This window comes from Macaca nemestrina, chromosome 18, assembly GCF_043159975.1.
Source record: "Macaca nemestrina isolate mMacNem1 chromosome 18, mMacNem.hap1, whole genome shotgun sequence".
In the NCBI taxonomy this organism is placed as follows: Eukaryota; Metazoa; Chordata; class Mammalia; order Primates; family Cercopithecidae; genus Macaca; species Macaca nemestrina.
The window spans coordinates 49,776,294-49,798,601 of record NC_092142.1 but is presented as its reverse complement, the minus strand read 5'-3'; the positions used below and the strand labels follow the sequence as shown (position 1 = coordinate 49,798,601).

The window sequence follows — 22,308 nt, the reverse complement described above, 5'->3', positions numbered from 1 at the left end:
CTCACCTCCTCCAGGATCACCACCTCCCATGCAGCCATGCTCCAACCTTCTGCATCTGCAGTGCTGCCACTTAGCACTACTTGGGGTCCTCATCTCTACCCGGCACTGGGATGCTTTCTGGTCAGAACCTAAGCCCTCCGCTTTCTCATACCCTCCTCCAGCCTTACCTAGGTGCACTTCCTGGCTGTTCATGGAATTTGTCCCAGAAATCAGCTCCAAACTTCATTCTCTAAAGCAGTGGCTCCCAACTGGGGCTGCTTTTGCCCCCTCGTCCCTGACTGAGGGGGCATTTGGCAACATCTGGAGACGTTTTTGGTTGTTACAGAGTGGGGGTGGCAGGGGTGCTACTGTCATCTAGTGAGTAGAGGCCAAAGAGGCTGCTAACCTCCTACCATGAATAGGGTCTCCCACAGTAAACACCCACTCAGAATGTTCATAGTGCCCCAAGGTAGAGAAGCCCTGCTCTCAGGAGGCACCTGCTCTCCTTCAGAAAGGGTGAGCCCTGGGGTTCCGGGTAATTCGATTCTCAGGACAACGCACATCCTGGCTGGGAGGGCCTCTACGCGCGGCAGCCTCCAGCACCTGGAGCTGTCTGCCCCTGACGCGGAGCCCTCCCTCGCCCGCCCCTTGTCACAGCATCCGCGGATCCCTGAGGATTTGTATGAAGCAATTGACCTGTGACTAAGGCCAGCTGAGCTCGCCTTGTTCCCGCAGGGCGGGGACAATACCCCCATTAACTGGGAGGCAAGGTCCCGGCACAGCAGCGCAGAGCGTAGATTGGGGAGGGGCGTGGAGGGGGGCGGGGAGAAAAAGGGCAGCTCCAGAGCCGTCCTAGGTGGGGGGCGGGAGTCCTTAGTACTAATGGTTATAATTAGCACAACATGAATATCAGCATCTCCTCCTAGATGCCTAGTACATGAGGGCTCATGCTTATTTACATCCCTGATAAGATGCCTCCACCTGCCAATCTCAGGGGTATAGTCCTTGTTCCCACTTAATATAAGAGGAAACTGACAGAAATCCCAGGCGATTTACCCAAGGTCGCCCAGCTGGTAGATGGAGAAGTAGAGGCAGGAACTCGGATTATCTGAATTATGGTTTGTATTAAGCACTCATTCTGTGCCAGGCGCAGTGAAAGTACCAGATGGGGAGTTTGTAAACTGGGCAAAGGAGGATCCGGGAACCTCAGAACCTGATGAAACCCTGGCCAGTCTACTCTGAGCGTCAGCCCCACCCACAGTGCAGAAGAGGCCCCTTTCTACCACCAGGCTCCACCCCCAGAGCCATTGATTGGACTGTGCAGAAGGGGTGGGGCCCTCCAAGCCGAGATAAGCCAATCAGAACCTCTCTTCAAGGAACTGGAAATTAGAACAGTGTTTGGGCCAGATAGATGGTGGTGGGCGGGGAAGGAAAGGTTTTGAGGGAGCAGCACCCTTGCCTGATGGGTGCCCAAAGCTAGGGGCAGGTGGAGGTGAGAAAAGGACAAGCTCTGCAAACGTTGCAGAAGCGTTCTGTCCGTGGAGAAGGCATGGGACTTTCACGTGGAGAGCAGCTTACTCCTGCTGAGAACTTTGGGGAGACAGAGGGGAGCAACCATCTCAGACCTGAGCGGCTAAGGAGCTGAGTCCCCCTCTGTCACACTGTGCAGATCTGCTGGACTTTGCAGTAAGCAGCCTTCAGGTCTAAAGGTGAGTGCCCAGGGGATATGGGCGGGGCACTGATGGGGTGAGCTACACCAGATTTTTAGCCAGATCATTGGGAAAATGCTCATGCCATCTTCTGAGACACAACTTCCTGCTCAATTCCCTCCTAGGGCTTCCCAACACGTTTAGAATAAAATACCAGGAGATTATCCTGGTCTAGAAGGCCTTACAGGATCAGGCTCCAACTTTTGCACCAACCTAACACGCAACTGTTCCTCTCTACATTCAAGCCTCTGCTCAAATGTCGCGTGATTAGTGAGTTCTTCACTGTATATCCTCCTTACGGTAGACCCCTCCTCTCATCTCTCTTCCTGTCCACCTCATCCTGCTATCTTGCTATATATCCTGCTATAATTGATAATATATATTTACTTGCTTATCTCATTTTGTTTGGCCTGTGCCTGGCATATGCTAGTTAATAAATACAGTATTGGTTAGGGAGGGAGCGAAGGTTCAGCTGCTTGGATTTAAGTCTTGGCTCTGCCACGTATCAGCTGAATTACCTTGGAAGTCTTCACTCTCTGTGTCTCAGCTTCCTCGTCTGTAGGACAGGAATAAATAAGAAAGCAATGATAATAATATCTATCTCATGGCATTGTTGTGGGAATCAGGTGAAATCATGTATGTACAATGCCTGGCACATATTTGAGTGTTTAACAAATGCTAACTGTGTTTATCCTTGGACCCCAATTACCCCATCTGTGAAATGGGGTTCTTGTAAGAATTAAATGAAATAATGAATGTAAAGTGCTTTGCATGTAGTGCACTCTCTATAAAAATTTGTGGTTATTTTTCATTAATACACACACACACACACACACACACACACACACACACACACTCTGTCCATAAAGGCTATCCATTTGTGCCTTCCCCAAGCAGAGTTCCTGTAAGGCAGAATTAGCATGGATCTAAGTAAAACCTTGAAATCAATGGTGAAGGAGGACAGCTCCAGCTTAGCAACTTCCACACTCATTGCCTCTGAGCTGATGCCAACACAGCTTTCCCTTCTTGTGCACTCTGGGAGCTTTCCCTTCCTGTGCACTCTGCAGCTCCTACTCTCCAATAGGCAGCCTGGCGTCCCTACAAAACGGTCCCACACAAGCATCGGAAACCCCGGCTGCTCCCCCTCCAGAGCCCAGACCACCAGGCTGAGCAGCAACCGCGCCTCTGTGCAATGTTGCTCCTTATTAGGCATCATTAGGTACACAGTAATTATAATAATTATGTGCACTGCTTAGGCGACCATCCTCAGTAACAACCACTGCTATTCAGAAGTCATAATTGCTGCATCGAGACTTAAAATGAAGGCTAATTAGATGTCAGTTGCTACCCCCTCAACTCACAGCCTCCTACATAATCTCTATATCCAAAATGCCCCATGACCACCAGCTATCCTTGATTAATCTGCAGACCCCAAAACAAACAATTTGGTCCACAGGAGAGCGTGGATATGCCAGCGGGATTAAGAGGGAACATGTGGATGCTTGGAGGGGACTTGCAGGGTGTTGCATCATTTCAAAAGAAAAGAATTTGGGATCAGAGGTGGCTGAAAAACTCAGGCTGAGAGTCAAGAGATGGGGTCTAAGTTCTGGTTCTGTCAGGGTATTGATGTGGTGTTGAACAGATCACCTTTTTCTCCATCTGCAAAGTTGGAGGAATGGACCAAGGGATGCGCTGCAGGGGCCACTTTGTAAAGTATCAAGTGATACTTTATAAGGCAGCAATAAACAAAACAGATGCAAGCAGAGCCTTTGATTAAGGCAAAACAAGAAGTCTGGTGACTCCCTGTCCTTATCCTATCTGCCAGCACCCTCTGAAATAACTCTGCAAAACCTTGGGTTTCCTGGGAGACAGATTGGAAACTGCTGGTGCCTGTGCTCTCTGAAGCACTGGTTCTCAAAGTTGGCCCCACATTGTAATCACCTGGGCAGATTTTAAAACGGCTGATGACCACGTTTCACTCCAGAAGTTGTTTTCTTTGGTCTGGGCTGTGACCTGGTCATCAGGGTTTTTTAAATTATTCCTGATGATCCAAAAACGCAGCCAGGCTTGAGAAGCCCTGCTCTACATGCCCTGACACCTGAACATTGAAAGTATTTACGATTCTGCTCGGCCTAGTACAAGGCTTCCCCTCTCTGGGCCTCAGTTTCCCCATTTTCTAAAATGAAAGCATATACACAGTGGCCTCTAAGGACCTCTGGTTTTAAGTTTCCTTCAAACTGGGATTAATCTAGAGCTTGGCACCCTGAGAGTGCTGAAGTGTGAGGGAAGCCAAGGCAGTTTGGGTCCACTTTTCTCTTCCAAATAATATTTGTGTCTACTCCTATATGTGCAGGCCTGTCCTCAATGCTGCAGAATAAAAATCACAAGAAGTCAGCTAAACGCTCTTTGCCCTAAGGAACTAACAGGGAATTGTATGTTGGAAATGAAAGGATTAAATAGCAACACACACACGCACACGTGCGCACACACACACACGGGCTCATCAAAGCCACCTACAGAAATGCTTTAAGGACTGGAGACAATACACAGAAGTTGTTATCAAGGTTCCTGGCCCACGAAAAATTCCCAGTAAATGACAATTTTTGTTATCGTTGTACACAAATCCAGCATTCTCTTGGGTATGCTGGGTAAAACACTGTCTTCTGTATTCTGTAATAGCAGCACAAATGAACTAAGACACCTTCCTAGCCTATAAATGCCCCAGAAAGCTTCTAATGCTGCTCAGCACAAGGGTACAAATGAGCTTCTCTTACCATGAAGCCTCATCTTTCAAATGCTGCCACTACTTGCATGAGCTACAGACAAACTCTGCAGGGCCAGGAAGAAAAATAGCAGATAATTCCTAGACAGCACCTACTATGTGCTAGACCCTGTTCTAAGCATCACATATGTATTATCTCATTTAGCTTTCAGTATGACCCCATCAGTTGGGTACTACTATTATCCTCATTTTGCAAGTGATTAAACTGAGTCATGGGGAAATTAGGCAAGTTGTCCTGTTCACATAGCTGGGAAGTGGTAGGAAGCACATTGTAGAAGACTTTTCCCTTTCCCAAGTTCTTCCCTTGGGCATTTCACCAGCCTGAATGACTCCAGGTTTTCAAGGCAGGGCATTAGAGTATGGGGGGTATGTGTTAATATGGGACCCTGAAGTTTCTGTTGGGACACACTCCCTGAAGATCCTTGACCAATAGATGTGCTATGGATATACACAGTGAGCCTCTGCAAGCCTAGTTGAGAGCTGCTGCTGAAGGCTGAGAGCTGAATGGTGATATCAGAGGCTACAAAGTGTAGGGGGTTCTGGCCTAGCCAGAATGAAGAAACCCTCGCTGAACACCTCAGTCATTCAGCTGAGCAATCAGAAAATCTATGCATAAAAGGTAAGGACCACATCCTAGAGTAAGAACGGTGTCCTAACACTAAGGACAAAACCTAAATCGATGTACTCTAACAAAAAATAAAATGCAGCTCAATAAAATCAAAACACTCTACCAGCAAATTAACTGCCTTCCATAACAAAATCAACACCATTTAAAGGATAACAACAAAATTCAGAATATCCAGAACACAATAAAAATTACTACACATGCAAAAAAGTAGGCAAAAGTGACCCAAAATCAACAAAAAAAAGACAACCTTGAGAGGTTCAGAAGTTGGAATTAACATCCAAGGACTTGAAAACAGCTATTATAAATATGTTTAACAATTTAAACGAAAACATGGACATGATGAATGACAAATAAGGACTCAAATACAAACTGCAAAAGAACCAAATGAAATTCTAGAACTAAGAAACATAATATAATGAAATGAAATATTCAGTAAAATTAGTGAATATTTAGAATCATATTAGATATTGTAGAAAAAGTCAATGAACTTGAGGCTAGATCAGTGAAAATATCCAATTTGAAGAACAGAAAGAAAACACTTAAAAAATTAACAGAGACTTATCAACTGGGATAATATTAAGTAGTTTACTGAATAGTTAGACACATGCTATTGGAGTCCCAGAGTGATGAGAAAGAATAGGACAGGAAAAATGGTTGAAGGATTATTTCCCAAATTTCATGAAAAGCATCTGCTGAAAGATGCAAGAACTCAGCAGACCCCAAGAGTAAATACAATGAATATTTTTAGAGGACATATTTTAAGATGGTGAATGAAAAAAAAATAATATATATGTGTATATATATATATTCAGAATTGTATATTTAGCAAAAATATTGCTCTAAATAAGGGTGAAATAGACATTTTCAGATAAACAAAAGCTGAGAGAATTCATTGTCAACAGACTTGCAACACACACACACACACAAACACACACACAAATGCTTTTAAACATAATTTAGGCTTGGGGATAATTAAATCAGATGGAAATTCAGTTCTTGAGGAAAAAATAAAGAGCACTGGAAATAGTAAATAAGTGGCCAAGCATAAATGATTATCTTTTCCTCTCTTTAGTTTTGTAACAGACAACTGACTATTTAAAACAAAAGTAATAGCATTGTTTTGTGGAATTATAACATATGTAGAAATAGTATATATGAAAACAGCAGGAAGAACATGAAAGATAAATGGAATTGTAGTTTTATAGGGTTTCACTTAAATTTAAAGTGAATCATAGTTAAAATTTCACTTAAATCTTAAGTGAATTTATAGAGTATTAATTCTAATAGGCTATGATGAGTAGGATAGCTAAAAATAGAGAGCTAAAAAGAGAATAAACAAAATAAAATAGAATAGAATATAAAAGTGTGCTGTATGCCCAAAATGAAGCAGAAAGGGAAGACAGAAGGAAAAAATTAGTGAAATAGAAAACAAATATAAGATAATAGGCTTAAACCCAGTCATAGCAATAATTACTTTAAGTGTAAATGCTTTAAACACTGCAATTAAAAGACAGCTGTTGTCACTCTGAATCAGACAAACAAGACCAACTCTATTCCTACAAAAGAAATATTTTAAATATTAATACAACAATTAAAAGGAAAGGGAAAAGATATATGCTATGTAAACAATAAACGTAAGAAAGCTGATTTATCAGAAAAAGCTATATTATCAGAAAAAAAGACTTTAAGACAGAGTATTTCTAAAAATAAGTGAGCACATTTCATAATTATAAATGGAGAATTCATTAGAAAGGCATGACAATTGTAAATGCCTATAAGCCTAAAAATAAATTTTAAAATACATGAAGCAAAAGCTGACATAACTAGGAAAAAATAGTTAAATCCACAATCATAGTAACTTATTATAAAACCCCTATCATACTAGTTAGACAAAATATAAGAATATGTGAAAAATAATATCAACCAATTTGATTTACTAGAAATTTATGAAAGTATTACACCCAATAACTGCATAATAAACATGCTTTGTGAGTGCACATGACACAGTTACCAAAATAGACTATATGTTTGACCAGAAAATAAATCCAATCAATTTCAAATGATTGAAATTTTACAGAGTATAATCTGTGACAACAATGAAATTAATCTAGCAATCAATAACAAAATTTAATAATCCCCAAATATTTGGAAATTGTACAACACACTTCTGAATAACGCATGAATCAAAGAAGAAATCACAGGAATGAAAATAAGGGCATTGTTACTGACCTTACTGGGAAATAAAGGAATTTAAAATAGATTAAGTAAACAATTATATGCCAAACATGTAACCCAGATTAAATGGACAAATTCCTAGAAGCATACAAATTACCTAAACTGACTCAAGAAGAAATAGAAATCTCAACAGACCTATAACAAGTAAAGAGATGAAATCAGTTAATCAAAATCTCCCAAGAAAGAAAAGCCTAGAACCAGACATATGCACTGGTAAATTCTAGCAAACATTAAAGGAAGAATCAATACCAGTCCTTCTCAAATTCTTCCAGAAATTTGAAAAGGAGGAAACACTTCTTACTTATTCTGTGAGGTCAGCATTTCCCTGACACCTGATCCAGATGAAAATATCACAACAAAAAGAAAGCTCCAGGTAATATACCTTATGAATGTATATGTCAATCCAACAGTATATTTGGATTTGGACCAAGTGATATTTATTCCTGGAATGAAAGAATGGCTCAATATATGAAAATCAATGTAATATATCACATCAACAGAATGCAGGGGGAAAAAAAACCCACACAGTCTTCTCAACTTATACAGAAAAAGTATTTGACACAATCCAACATCCTTTCATAATACAACTAGGAAAAGAAGAGAAGTTTTTCAATCTGTTAAGGGGCATCTATGAAAAACCCACAGCTTATATCATAGTCAAAGGTGAAAAATTAATAGCTGTCCCCCTAAGATCAAGAAGAAGAAAAAGATTCTTGCTTTCATCACTTATATTCAAAATTGAAATAGTTTTAGCCAGAGCAATTAGGCAAGAAAAAGAAATGAAGTCACCAAAATTGGAAAGGAGTAAAACTAACTCTGTTCACAAATGGCATGATCTTATGTATAGAAAACTCGAAAGAATCTACAAAAATAATCAAGTGAAGCTAATAAATTCAGCAAAGTTGTAGTATACGAGATCAACACACAAAAATACGTGGTATTTCTATACACTAGCAATGAATAATCTGTAAAGTTAAGAAACAATTACGGCAGGGCACAGTGGCTCATGCCTGTAATCCCAGCACTTTGGGAGGCCAAGGTGGGTGGATCACAAGATCAGGAGATGGAGACCATCCTGGCTAATACAGTGAAACCTGTCTCTACTAAAAATACAAAAAAATTAGTCAGGCGTGGTGGCACGCACCTGTAGTCCCAGCTACTCGGGAGACGGAGGCAGAGGAATCGCTTGAACCCGGGAGGCAGAGATTGCAGTGAGCTGAGATTGCACCACTGCACCCCAGCCTGGGCAACAGTGTGAGACTGCGTCTCAAAAAAAAAAAAAGAAAAAAAAAGAAACAATTCCATTTTTAATAGTGTGAAAAAGAATACCTAGTAATAAATTTAACCAAGGAGATGCAAGACTTAGACACTTAAAAACTGTAAAACATTGCTGAAAAATAAAAGAAGCCCTAAATAAATGAAAAAACACCTTGTGATTATAGATCAGAAGAGTTAAAATTGTTAAAATGTCAATATTACCCAAAGCAATCTACAGATTCAATGCAATCCCTATCGAAACCCCAATGGCCTTTTATGCAAAAAATGAAAAATCTGACTTAAAATTCATGTGGAATCGCAAGGAACCCCGAATAACCAGAAAATCTTGAAAAAGAATAATACATCTGGAAAACTCATGTTTCCTGTTTTCAAAACTCACCACAAAGCCATAGATCAAAATAGAGGGGTACTGCCATAGGATACATGTATAGATCAATAAAATAGAATTGAGAATGGTCTATAGTCAAAACATGAAAATAAAACCACTACATCTATGGTAAATTGTTTTGACAAGGGTGCCAACCAAGATCATTCGATGGGAAAAAGTATTATAGAGTTTTCAACAAGTATGCTGAATGACTATATATCTGCATGCAAAGGAATTTACTTGGACCCTTGCTTCACACGTTATACAAAAATTACCTCAAAATAGACCAAAGACCTAAATGTAAAGGCTAAAACAATAATACTCTTAGAAGAAAACGTGAGGCTAAGTCTTCATGACTCTGAATTTGGCAATGGCTTTTCAGATATAATACCGAAAACACAAGTAACAAAAGAAAAAAATGGATAAATTGGAATTAATCAAAATGAGAAACTTTTCTGCATCAACTAACACTATCAAGACAGCAATAAAAATCTAAAAAATGAAAGATAATATTTGCAAATACTATATCTGCTAAATCTGGTATCCAATATGTATTATCTTATAACTCAGCAAGCAAAAGACAATTCAATCAAAATGTGGGAAAACGACTTGAATAGTCATTTTCTTAGGAGGATATGGAAAATCCCAAGAAGCATATGAAATAGTGTTCAATGGCATTAATCATAAACAAAATGCAAATCAAAACTACAATGAGTTAACACTAGGTTGGCTATAATAAAACAAATGGAAAATAACAAGTTTTGGTGAGAATGTGGAGAATGTGAAGCCCTCATGCACTGCTGGTGGAAATGTAAAATGGTGCAGCCACTTTGGAAAGCAGTTTGGCAGTTGCTCAATAAGTTAAACATAGAATTACCATCTGACCCAGCAATTCCAGTCCTAGGTATATACCCAAGAGAACTGGAAATAGGTGTTCAAACAAAAGCTTGTACACAAATGTTCATAGTAACAATATTCACAATAGACAAAAGGTAAAAATACCCAAGTGTTCATCAGTTGATGAATAAATAAGCAAAAGATGGGATATTCATATAATGGGATATTATTCAGCCGTAAAAGGTAATATAGTTCTGGTACAAGCTACAACATTGATGCACGTTTTAAACATTATGATGCTAAGTGAGAGAGCCAGGCACAAAAGCAATATACTGTATAATTCATTTATATGAAATATCCAGGATAGAAAGACAGATCCATAGGTTCAGAAAACACATTACTGGTTGCTACGGGACAAAAGGCAGAAAAGGATGAGAAGTTGTTATACAGAATTTTCTCTGGGGTTGGTGAAAATATTCTGGAACTAGATCATGGTGATGGTTGCAAAACATTATGCAAATTGTAAGTGCCACTGAATTGTACACTTTAAGATAGTTAAAATGGTGAATTTTATGTTACATTTATTTTACCACAATAAAAAGATAAGATACCACAAAAAATCTAGATGCTGATATTATAATAAAAGAAAATTGCACAATATGTACAACCTCCCTCATATCCATAAGTTCAAATAATTAACAAAATATTAACAAATAGAATACAGCAATATATAAAAAGGATAATACATTATGTCAACAAAATGAAATGTATCTCTGCATGCAAGATTGATTTAATATTTGAAAGGCAAGCAATGTAATTTACCACATTAACAAAATAGAGGGAAAACTATATGATCATCTTAATAGATTCATAAAAATCATTTGACAAATTTAATACCCACTCAAAAGCTAGCAGGAAACTAGAAATAGAAGAAAACTTTCCTCTACGTAATAAAAGGAAACTCATACAAACAAACAAACCTACCATAAGCATCATACTTATGACAAAATGTTTAATACTTCCTCCCAGAGATCAAGAACAAGGCAAGTATGTCTCTTCTCTGTATTTCTATTCCATATGTATTGGAGATTTTTCTCAGTGCAATGGAGGTAAGAAAAAGAATTTATTTAGCAACATCTTTCGTCTTAAAAGATCTTGTGTGCATGTGTGTGTGTGTGGTGTCTGTGTGTGTGTGTGTGTGTGTGTGTGTGTGTCTGTTAGCCATATCACCATGAATGCGCCCTATCTCATCTGATCTTATGAACTTAAGCAGGGTCAGGCCTGATTAGTGCTTGGAAGGGAGACTTCAAGGGAATACTGGATGCTGTAGGCTTAAAAAAAATTTTTTTTTTAAAGAAGAGGAAAACTAATTGAAAGTCATAAATATCAAAAATAAATAGTTACATTTATTTCTAGATTACATTATTATTATGGACTAAATGTTTGTGTCTCCTCCTCAGGAGGAGGAGGCTATGTTGAAGCTTTAACATAGTATTAGGTGGGACTTTTGTGAGGTAATTAGATCTATGTGAGGTCAGGACGGTGAAGCCCTCATGATGGGATCAGTGCCCTGATAAGTAGTGCCACGACTTCTTAGAAGAAGAAACATCAGAGTGTCCTCTCTCCACCATGTGGAGATACTAAGAGAAGGTAGCCATTTGCAAGCCAGAAAGAGAGCCCTCACCAAGAACCAAATCTGGTGATACAGTTACCAGCCTCCAGAACTGAGAAATAAATGTCTAGTGGTTTTGTTTTTTTGTTTGTTTGTTTTGTTTTGTTTTTTGTTTTGAGACGGGGTTTTGCTCTGTTGTCCAGGCTGGAGTGCAGTGGCACAATCTTGGCTCACTGAAACTTCTGCCTGCCAGGTTCAAGCAATTCTCCCACTCAGCTTCCCAAGTAGCTGGAAGTACAGGGGTGCACTACCACGCCAGGCTAACTTTTGCATTTTTAGTAGAGACAGGGTTTCAACATGTTGACCAGGCTGGTCTTGAACTCCTGACATCAGGTGATCCACCCACCTTGGCCTCCCAAAGTGCTGGCATTGCAGGCATGAGCCATGGCGCCCAGCCAATGTTTGTTGTTTGAGCCACCCAGTTTATGGTATTTTGTTTTTAACAGCCTGAGCTGCCTTAGATAATGATTGTTTACACAGAAAAATCCTAAGCAATCTACCAAAAATACTATTCAAACTAAGAGGTGGATTGAGTAAGGTTACAGGAAACAAGGTTAATATACAAAACCAATTATATTTGTATATAATAGTAAATAAAATACTACAATTGTAAAATAAATTGAAAAATTATACCATTGCCATAATATATGAAACATAATATAATTAGGAATAAATGTAACAACATATGAACAAAACTCCACAACAAAAACTAAAAACCTTTGCTGTGGGGAATGAAATCAGGCCTAAATAAACAGATATACCATGTTCATAGATTGAAAGTTCAATGTTGTCAAGATGTCCATTGTCCCAAAATTAATATAAATATTCAAGACAATCTCAATCAAAATCCCAGAAAGTTTATTTTTGTATAAATGCACAAGTTGATTCCTAAATTTACATCAATATTCAAAGGAGCTTGAGTAGCCAAAACAATTTTGAGAGAGAAAAAAGGACAAAATTGAAGCATTCATATGATTTGATTTCAAGATTTCCTATAAAACCATAATAACCAAAATAGTATAGTAATGAAAACTATGACAAATCAATCAATAGAATAGAATAGAGAGCCCAGAAGAAGATTCAAACATATACAACCATTTGATTCTCAAGGAAGTCATCAAGGCAACTTAAAGAAAGAAGTTTTCTCAACAAATAGTGCTGAAACAACTGTATAAATGGATGGTAGAGAAGGAATTTTAACCCCTACCTCACACTACACACAAATTGAGCTAGATCATAGACTTAAATGTAAAAGCTAAAACTATTAAAATGTAGAAAAAAAGCATAGAAGACTATCTTCACTACCTGGGGAGTAGGCAAAAATTCATTAGACAAGATATAAACAACAATAACAATAGAGAAAAAATAATAACTTAGACTCCATCAACTTTTTAAAATGGTCATCAAAAGGCTTTGTTAATGATATTAATAGGCAAGCCATGGTCTGGGAGAAAATATTTGCAAAACAAATCCTTGATGAAGGGCTAAAAATCATGATAGATAAGGAATTTCTACAACTCAATAATAACAAATATAAATAATTCAATAAACAACAAGCACAAATTTGAAAAGGCACTTAATGAAGGAACATATGTAAATGGCATAGGATACACATACAAAAAACTGCTCAATGTTATTGATCTTCAAGGAAATACAAATTATAACCACATGAGATACATCTACACACCCACCATAATAACTAAAATTAAAAACACTGACAACGCTAAATATTGGCAGAAATCTGGAGCAGCCAGAAGTCCCACACATTGATAGTGGGGGTATAAATTAGTACAACCACTCTAGATAGGTGTCCGAAGTAAACATATACTTTGCCAATGACCAAGCAATTCTACTCCAAGGTAGTATTTACCCAAGGGAGATGAAAAGATACATGCCCCCAAAATACATGTACAAGAATGCTCATAGAAGTTTTAGTTATAATAGCCCCAAACTGGAAACCACCCCAATGTCCATTAATAAGTGAATTACAAATGGGATGCTCAGCAAGCAAAACTAATGAACTACTGATACATGCTAAATATGGATAGATTCAATAACATAATGTTGGGCAAACTAAGCCAGTCATAAAAGATTACACATGTATGATTGCATTTACAGTCATGCACTATATAATGATGTCTCAGTCAATGATACTGGTTTCATAAGATTATTTCATATTTTCACTGTACCTTTCCTATATTTATCTATGTTTGGATGCACAAATATCACTGTGTTACAATTGCCTATGGCGTTCAGTACAGTAACATGCACTACATGTTTGTAACCTAGAAACAATAGGCTATACCAGATAGCCTAGGTGTGTATGTAGCAGGCTATACCATCCAGGTTTGTGTAAGTACACTTTGTGATGTTCACACAATAACAAAATCACTTATCAATGTATTGCTCAGAGAAATTCTCCATTGTTAAATGATGGATGACTGTGCATGTAAGTTCAAAAACAGGCAAAATAAATCTATGTTGATAAAAATGAGAACATTCATAGCCTATGGTGGGAGTAGAAGGCCTGAACTGGAAAAGGGCATTAGGGAACCCCCTACAAATGGAAATGTTATCAGTCACACACTTGTCAAAGCCCAAATTGTAGACTTCAGACGTGTGCACTCCAGTGTTTGACATTTTATCTCAGTATCTTAAAAGTATTTGTACACACACACACACACACACAATCACAAGTATAAGTTGCCTATACTTGCTGCTCTCTCTGTGGCTCTACTTGGCCCTACCCAGTTTCCAGACACATAGCATTTCCAAAGCGTTTCCATACATTTCACTGAGACTTCTAGGAAATAGGGAAAGGATTGTGAACTCCATTTCACAAATGAAGAAGATTAGTCACAAATTGTGACTAAATCAACATGTTACAGGGCAGATATCTCTTAGTTGATAAGAAGTAGTGTTACTTCCTGTAAAATGCTACTTATGTAGTATCACTATTACTACTACTACTAATAATAATAATAGCTAAATTATTTTGAGCAACTAAAATGTATTAGGTCTTGCATTATTTTATTCCATTCAGTGTCTATGCTAGAGCTCGTTCATACCAGTTTGCAAGGGTCAATAGTTCAATTTTCCAAAAACAAAAAAAAGTCAGTGGGTTGTTAAATACATCTACCATTAAAAATTAAATCATATCAATTTACAATCAAATAAATTATATTAAAAACAAAAGTTAGTAATTCTTAAAACTCATCACTTTCTAATTATTATCCTATGATCCGTGCTCTTGGGGTTATTTATATCTATTGTATCTTTATAGTGAAAATAGTATGTCCTTGTGTGCTCCTGTGCATCTCTTCCCCACTTCAGGGTTAGTGACATCGTGTTGTTTTAAACTGGCCATAGTAGAAGTCTTTACACCGTGGAAATCAGCAAACACCACAAAGCAGGGCTTGATTTATTGATTTATTGATGATCTGGACTTTAAGAAACTGATGAGAGCTGGGAGCAGTGGTCCACAACTATAATCCCACCACTTTGGGAGACTGAAGCAGGAGACCAGCCTGGGCAACATAACAAGACTCCAGCTCTTAAAAAATTTTTAAAAATTAGCCATATGGGGTGACACGTGTGTAGTTCTAGCTACTTGGAAGCCGAGGCAGGAGGATCGCTTGATCTCAGGAGTTCAAGGTGGCAGTGAGCTATGATCACACCACTGTACCCCAGCTTGGGGAACAGAGTAAGTCTGCGTCTCTGGACAAAAAAAAAAAAAAGAAAAAAAAAAGAAAATGATGTTAATCATCAATTCAACAAGAAGTCTCTTATGCCAATGACAAAAAATGAAATTTTTAATAGATATTTTAGTTGTTTCACTTATATCTTCCTCATTAAAAAAAAGACAAAATTACCAACAAATATTTATGTCAGAACTATACTCATTTGTCAATTGCAACTGTAGGTTGTCTATGAATAGGAGAGTTTGACAAAAATCAACAAAAGCATTCTTGGAGAATCAATTGGCCATATGGAATTTATCATAAAAAGAACTATATGCTTTATTATTTGTAAATTCGGTATTACATTCATTTATATTGGTAAGTTTTATAATTAACTTACATATATACATGCAACTTTTTTATCAAGCTGCTTGTTATACATTTACCAGCACATTATTGATTTAGCCACAACACAAACATATAATAACATATATCATTACAAATGCTCTGTGGAAAGGAAATGAAGAATCAGAAAAATTAATTAACTTGCTCAAGCTCAGAGCTGACTGTCTCCAAAGTCCAGACTTTTATTCACCACACAGTAAAAGTAGCTCCCCCAATACAACAACTCTCAGAGCCATGGCATTCCATTGCTAGAAGGGATCTCAGAATTCATCTTAGCCAGTGTCTCTCCCACTCCCATTTTATAGCCAGGAAAACTGAGTCTCTGAGAAGGGAGAGAGTCTCGCCCAAAGTCAATACCTGGTTGCTGGCAGAGCCAGGACACGTTCTTATCAGGAGCTTCGCCTCTGCCCTAATAGACACCCAGAGAGGATTTCAATGGCCTCTTTCCCTCCCAGTCCATTAGCCCCAAGCACCCAGCAGGTCTGGCACAGAGGGGCACCCAAGAAATGTTTACCCAACGAAGCCAGAGTGAATCTTACTGCACATACTCAGGTTAGAAAGGAAGATCAAAATATTTTCTCTGAATCAAATAAAATTTCTCTTCCAAGCCTCCATCCATCAGGCCTGGCCAGAAAATCAGTCTGAACTATTCTTGGTTCACCTGAGAGACCAGGAGGATTCCTTGGGGCACAGCAAATGGGAAGGAGGGCACTGTAGTTGCCCCCTTGTCATGGTGGCCCAGTCCCTTCACCAAGATCCATTCTGGGTGTAGCAGTTTCAGTGAGCCACCATTCCCAGGCCACTGGGTTTCCCAGTCACCCTTCCGAGGCCAGGTAAGTGGATGTTCCCGAACACAAGGCCAGATGCTCACACACATGTTCACACACATCTGAACACTGACATAGGCACATAGAGACACACACTGAGAACCTACTCACACCAACACAGACACACCACACCTCGACACACCACACAGACACCACACCAGTCATCCCAAAACACACACCTTATAAGACACACTGATGTGCCAGGCCTCATGCACAAACGTACTAACGTCTACACCGCACACTCACACACAATGACACTAGCACAGATATTTGCTGAGATTCCCACTGAAACAGATATGCACACTGGCAAAAAACATACACACACACGCACTCAGGCCCTCATCAGAGACACACACGGTGACCCCCAGCCAGGAGAGTGACACACACACCGCATTCACAAGGACACACACACACTCCCACACAAGCAGACAGACCTGCCCAGACAGAAGCATGCCTGCATCGCGACAGCACAGACACACATCCAAGGTTAGGTTCACATTCTGACATACATAGCCTCACGAACAAATGCAGATGGTTTGCACACCCGGACACCAGCACACGCTGCACACAGGCTGAGAAACAGCATGGGTTCTCGCACACACGTGCACACATGCCCCACGCCTGCACCCACGGAGCCCGCAGGCGGCCCCGGGCCTGTGCTGTTCCCTGGTCCATGCTGCCACACAGTGGAGAGGCGGCATCCTCCCCGGCACCCTCTCCCACCCTCTCCCACCCCTGCTCGGGCAGTCATGTGAATGAAAAGACAAAAATATAGATGGAGTGGGGGAGGTGGGTAGTGAGGAAGGGAAGGGGCAGAAGATGAAATAATAATACTGCTGGGTTTGTTCATTTCGGTGATAATTAGCGGCGCATTCACGCCGCCTCACCGGCCGCTCCCGGCTGGTCCCGCGTGATGGATGCCTGGTGGTGCTGAATGCAAATTAGCATAATTTCATTACCGAGGGACCCGTGAAAAGGTTCAATTATAGAGCAATCTCATTAATACCAGGGCTTGTTAAACTAATAGAAAGAGACAGGCCCCGCAGCTCTGAGAGGTAGACATGTGCTCAGAATGCAATTAATGCTGAAACCCCAATACCTGGGCCACACCTCACACCCTAGGACCTGCCCCAGTGCCCTGCACACTTGGGCTCCCAAAGGAACAAGGGTTCTGGTCTCGGCAGCCTAGATCATGTCAGAAAAGCAGAGCATCCAGCTGGGTCAGCCTTGTCAATAATCCAGTTCACTGTTATGGATGGGGAAACTGAGGCCCACAGTGGCGAAGTGGCTTATCCAGGATGTGTGGTATAATAGAGGGAGCAGGGCAGTAAGGAGGACATTCTGGTGGGGGGAAAGTGATATTCATCCCTGCTTTAGTGCCTGGTTCCATGACACATCACCCGTCAGGAGCTGCTCAACTGTGACTCAGTTTCTCCATTATGACGGAATCCCCACTCAGCATTCCTTCATCTCCCCCTAAAGTTTCTCAAGGCAAATGCACCCGCCTCAGCCCTTTCAGACCAGCCTGACTCAGCCACTGTCACCCCAGCTTCTTGAGATGGGGGCTCTGTCAGAGCCGGGTGAGCTGAAGCCATGGCTCATTCCGGGAAACAACTTCAGCGCCATCCTCTCCATCCCCGCTTCCACCCGACCCCCTTCCCACAGCCAACACCCCAGTCTAGAAACTAGAAAATCTGGAAGAAACAGCTGTCATTGAGGGAGGAACTTCCTTTCCTCTCTGAACTCTTGCAAATGGGAGGAAGACTGGCGCCTTCCACCTTTGGCCTAAGAAGATTTCTTAGGGATGTTAAAATCACCCCCTTATTTGACTTCAGCAAAAAATGGGTTGTATCTTAAACACACACCCCAAAGAACCCTTGACAGTGACCTCATGCCCCAGCTCTCTTTCCCGTCCTGGAATTGTACACACACTGAGCTGGGTCATATGAATTTGCTGTATTTTTTATCACCTCTGTAATATTTGATTTTTTGTGCAATTTTAAGTAAAACACCACAAGTCCCAAAATACCCCCAAGCTGGAGAATGACTCACACTGTATATTACTGAACACATAAAAATATGCAGTGACTCAGAAGGGCCCAGCAGAAGCAACAAACCCCACAAAAGACCTCATTGTTCATATTTTAAAGGTAAAGGGGAGGGAGCTGAGTGATTGCAAACTCAGAGGACGGATTCAGACTTTGACTGCTGACACTTGTCAAACTGCCTGTCAGTCTTTGAGGTGTTTTGGTTCTCTCTTTTTCCAATGACATAATGAAGCCAGATAATTTCATAAGAAGAGCAAGCCCACTGGAGACCTTCATTTCTATTTCAAAGTGATGATGCGGAAGGAGTGGGGAGGTAACATTAGAAACCCTTGGGCCATAAGACCCCAAGAAGCAGAATGTCCCCAGGAAAGCCGCAGGATTTCTGACCAGGCTGATACTCCCTCTCCTTGCAGGGGCCTGTGGCAGAGCCCGGGATGGGGGACAGAACACGAGAGGAACGACTCAGTGGAATGATGGAACGTGAGCTCAGAGACCCAAGGCCCAAGGTCCTATGACGCTAGGACTGGCTGGTCCCTGCAGGCATGTGATTGGCCACCAGGAGAGAGGGCTTGCAGAGCTGCAGGGAGGGCAAGGGCCTGGAGAGCCTCATCTTACCAAGAAGAGCTTTGAAAGCTTCACGAGATGCTTCTAGCATTGCATGACCCAGAAACCAAGGGGCAGGTCTAGTCCTCCAAGTTAGAAAAGCAACCACTAGAAGCACTGAAAATTAATAATGGGATAATGTGGCGGAGTGGAGGGGGTATGAGTGGGAGAGAAATTCTCATCCATCATCTTGGAAAGTCAATAGATAATGTCCAAAACTGATGAATCAGGAAATAGTGGCAGACATGCATTATTTAGAGATACGGGGCACTGGTGTGGACACAAGGCTGGGAGTTAATGTAGAGGCCTCTGGGGAGTAGACATGGGTGGGGATGGATGAGGAAGGGGTCTGGCCTTTGTTAATATTTTATTAAAGAGCTTTTGTTTATGCTCCTGACTGTGCCTCCAAATCACCCATTCCCATCACCCTGAATGGTTTTACTGACTACCTGAGAACTCAGATAGGAGGGCGTGCCTGTGTGTGTGCCTATGTGTGGATGTATACACATTTGCACCTCTGCCATGCATCCCAAAAATCACCACTGGGGGACAGTGACCCAGCCTCTATTCCATCTTGGCTTCAGGTTTTCTAATCTGCCTAATGAGAAGTTTGAGTGAGGGCCCTTTCCCTCTTGACAGCCTGAGGTTCCGTGTTAACAGAGCTTGAAGTCAAAAGTCCAGATTCTAATCCCGCTTCTGCCACTTCCTAGCTGTGTGTCCTTTAACAAGTCACTCGACCTCTCTGTGTCTACTTTCTTCTCTCTAAAATGAGCAGGCTGATGGGAGCTGGGCACATCTGTGAGGTTGCTGCAGCCACATCCTTGGTTTTCAGCCTCCCTGGACTCGCATGACACACCTCTACCTCCCCATTCCATCACCTCCGTCCTTCCACTCTGTCTTCCTTTCCCTCATCTCCTCTCCTACTCTTGGTGACCATTGGCAAGAAGTAGTCTAAAAGCGCAAACCACAGTGAAGGATCAGGAGATGAAAAAGAACAAGATTAGGAAGGGACATGGGCAGATGGATGGTAGAAGAAGGGGCACCAAATGTGGCTCTGGGTTAGTCAGAACTCTTTGGGCTGAGAGTAACAAAACCCAATTCAAACTCGCTCCAGCAAAAAAAAAAAAAAAAATACAGAGAGAGCGAGCGAGCAAGAGAGAATTAATTGGGCTTATGTAACTGGGAGCCAAACACCAACTTCAGGTATGGCTGAAGGTTCAAGCAGTGTCCTCAACAACCCACCTCTCTCTCCACGTCTCAGCTCTCCTCTGCATCAGCTCTCACACCAGCAGCTGGTTCCTAATCACAGGAAGGATGGTTCTTCAGCTGCTGATTTCAGAAGACCCTCTCCCTCCCCGCATCCCTAGCAATCTCCCCAGAAGGAACTCAAATTGGCCCTCCTCGAATCACATGTTCAGTTCCGGACCAATCCCTGTTTCCAGGCAGGAGAGGTCTCCTGAATGGCCCACAAAAGTCACATGATCTGCCCCGGGGAAGGGAGGCAGGACCCTTGGTTGGCAGCCCCCATGGAGGTGGGAAGGAGATTCCCCAAAAGAGGCGAAGGGAATAAGGAACAAATACCTGAAAGTCACGTCCAATGCCAAGATTTTCAATTTGGAAATGAGGTCTGGAGAAGGAGGGCAAAGCCTGCATAGGCTGAACCGACAGTGGGACAAGCAGCAGAGACCTTTGGCAGCCCCTGGGGATGTGGGTTGGAGTTTGAGGATGAGGCAGAGCCAGTCTGGAGGCCATGCAGGAAGAAAACACAGTGCAAAAGGAGCAGAGACCCCAAGTGCACCTCATAGTTCAGAGGTCGGAGTCATGCCCCAGCCAGCTCCCGGGTTCCGGCTCCTGGCTCAGATGTCCCAGAGGAAGGCCAGTGGAGCTCTGTTGACCAGGTCAGTATGAAAGGCCCTGGTTCTCAGGTCCCCAGCACCTGTCGCCCATCTTGACGAGGTAGATGAGGAAGGGTCAGGCTCCCACCAGGCCTGCCCCGATGCTCCAATTAGATACCACCCACCTCCACCCATCCTCTACTGACCAAAGCGGCAGCTCTTCCTGCCCTTGGCCTGGTGTGGGAGGAGGACCTGATGAACCTGTTCACTGAGCGCTCATTGTCTGCTAGGCACTTCAGTTGCATGATCTCATTCGATCCTTATTCCAACTGTTTAATTCCCATTTTGCAGATAAGGAAATGGAGGCTCAGAGATGTTGAGAGAGGCTAAATAACCTGCCTGGGATCTCACAGGAAGTGCTGAATGCATCAAACTGAAGAGCCTATGCTCTAAACTACTAGGCTTTATAGTATATTTTTAAAAATATGTTTACATTTACCTGCCTAGAAATATTTTTGTAGTTCTTACCAGGGACCAGGAACTCTCCAAAGCACTTTATATGCATCAAGCCTTTTCATCCTCACATAATTCCATGAGGTCGATACTATTGTAACCCCCATTTTACAGATAAGGAAACTGAGGCACAGAGAAATCAAGTGACTGGCACAAGGTCATACAGCTAGTGAGTGGCAGAGCTCTGGCACCTAGGCATGTGGATGCAGAGCCTGAACCTTTACTAGTGCTCGACCATGCTCCTCAGGGGTGGGGGTGCCTGATGCCCCTCTGAGTTCAGAGCTATCCCGGCAAGTACTATGAGCTGTGCTGAATGGCTTTCCGTCTAGCACAGAAGGTTCTACAGGGAATTCAGCACACTGACTGCCCCAAAGCCCTGAAGTCAGCTTTCCTGAAGAGGCCTGGGACCAAGATTCTTTGGGCCTCCATCTCTTCATCTTTAAAGGGGGCTCAGACTTGGGACAGAGACACATTACTGCACGTGGGAGGAGGGGATGAGAACTGCAGAGGAAAACAGAGACACAGAGGCAGAGAGAGGCATGCAAAGAGGAGAGACAGCCCTGCAGAACCTGGGGGACGCAGGCAGCCCTGCCACCACCGCCAGAGCACGATGAGGCGAGTCTGCCAGTTGGGCAGGAGAGGGAGGCAGCCCGAGGCTTCGGCAGCCCAGCTCACTGTGCATTCCCCTGACCCCCTGCCCAGCTGGCCTTCAGCACATTGTGTGGAGACTTTAGGGGATGCACAAAACTTTCTTCCCTCCAGGACGGAAGAGAATGGGGAGCGGGCATTGCTTGGAGATAAAGATATGGCCTCATACCAAACATGACCCCAACTTCAGTTGCTGTCCCTGACCCCAAGACTGCCCTTCCAGAACAGAAAAGCCCTTCTTGTCATCAGCGCTGCTCTGACA

At 41.8% G+C, this 22,308-nt stretch overlaps 1 long non-coding RNA gene across 1 annotated transcript in view; it reads left to right on the top strand.

The window, feature by feature from the left end:
- Positions 1–1,405: 1,405 nt before the first annotated feature.
- The window catches only part of LOC105492259 (uncharacterized), a 39,678-nt gene continuing 18,775 nt past the window's right edge, over positions 1,406–22,308 (top strand). The window contains exon 1 of the long non-coding RNA XR_011616433.1: positions 1,406–1,688. This is a non-coding gene — a long non-coding RNA (uncharacterized lncRNA). The remainder of the gene's footprint in view (positions 1,689–22,308) is intronic.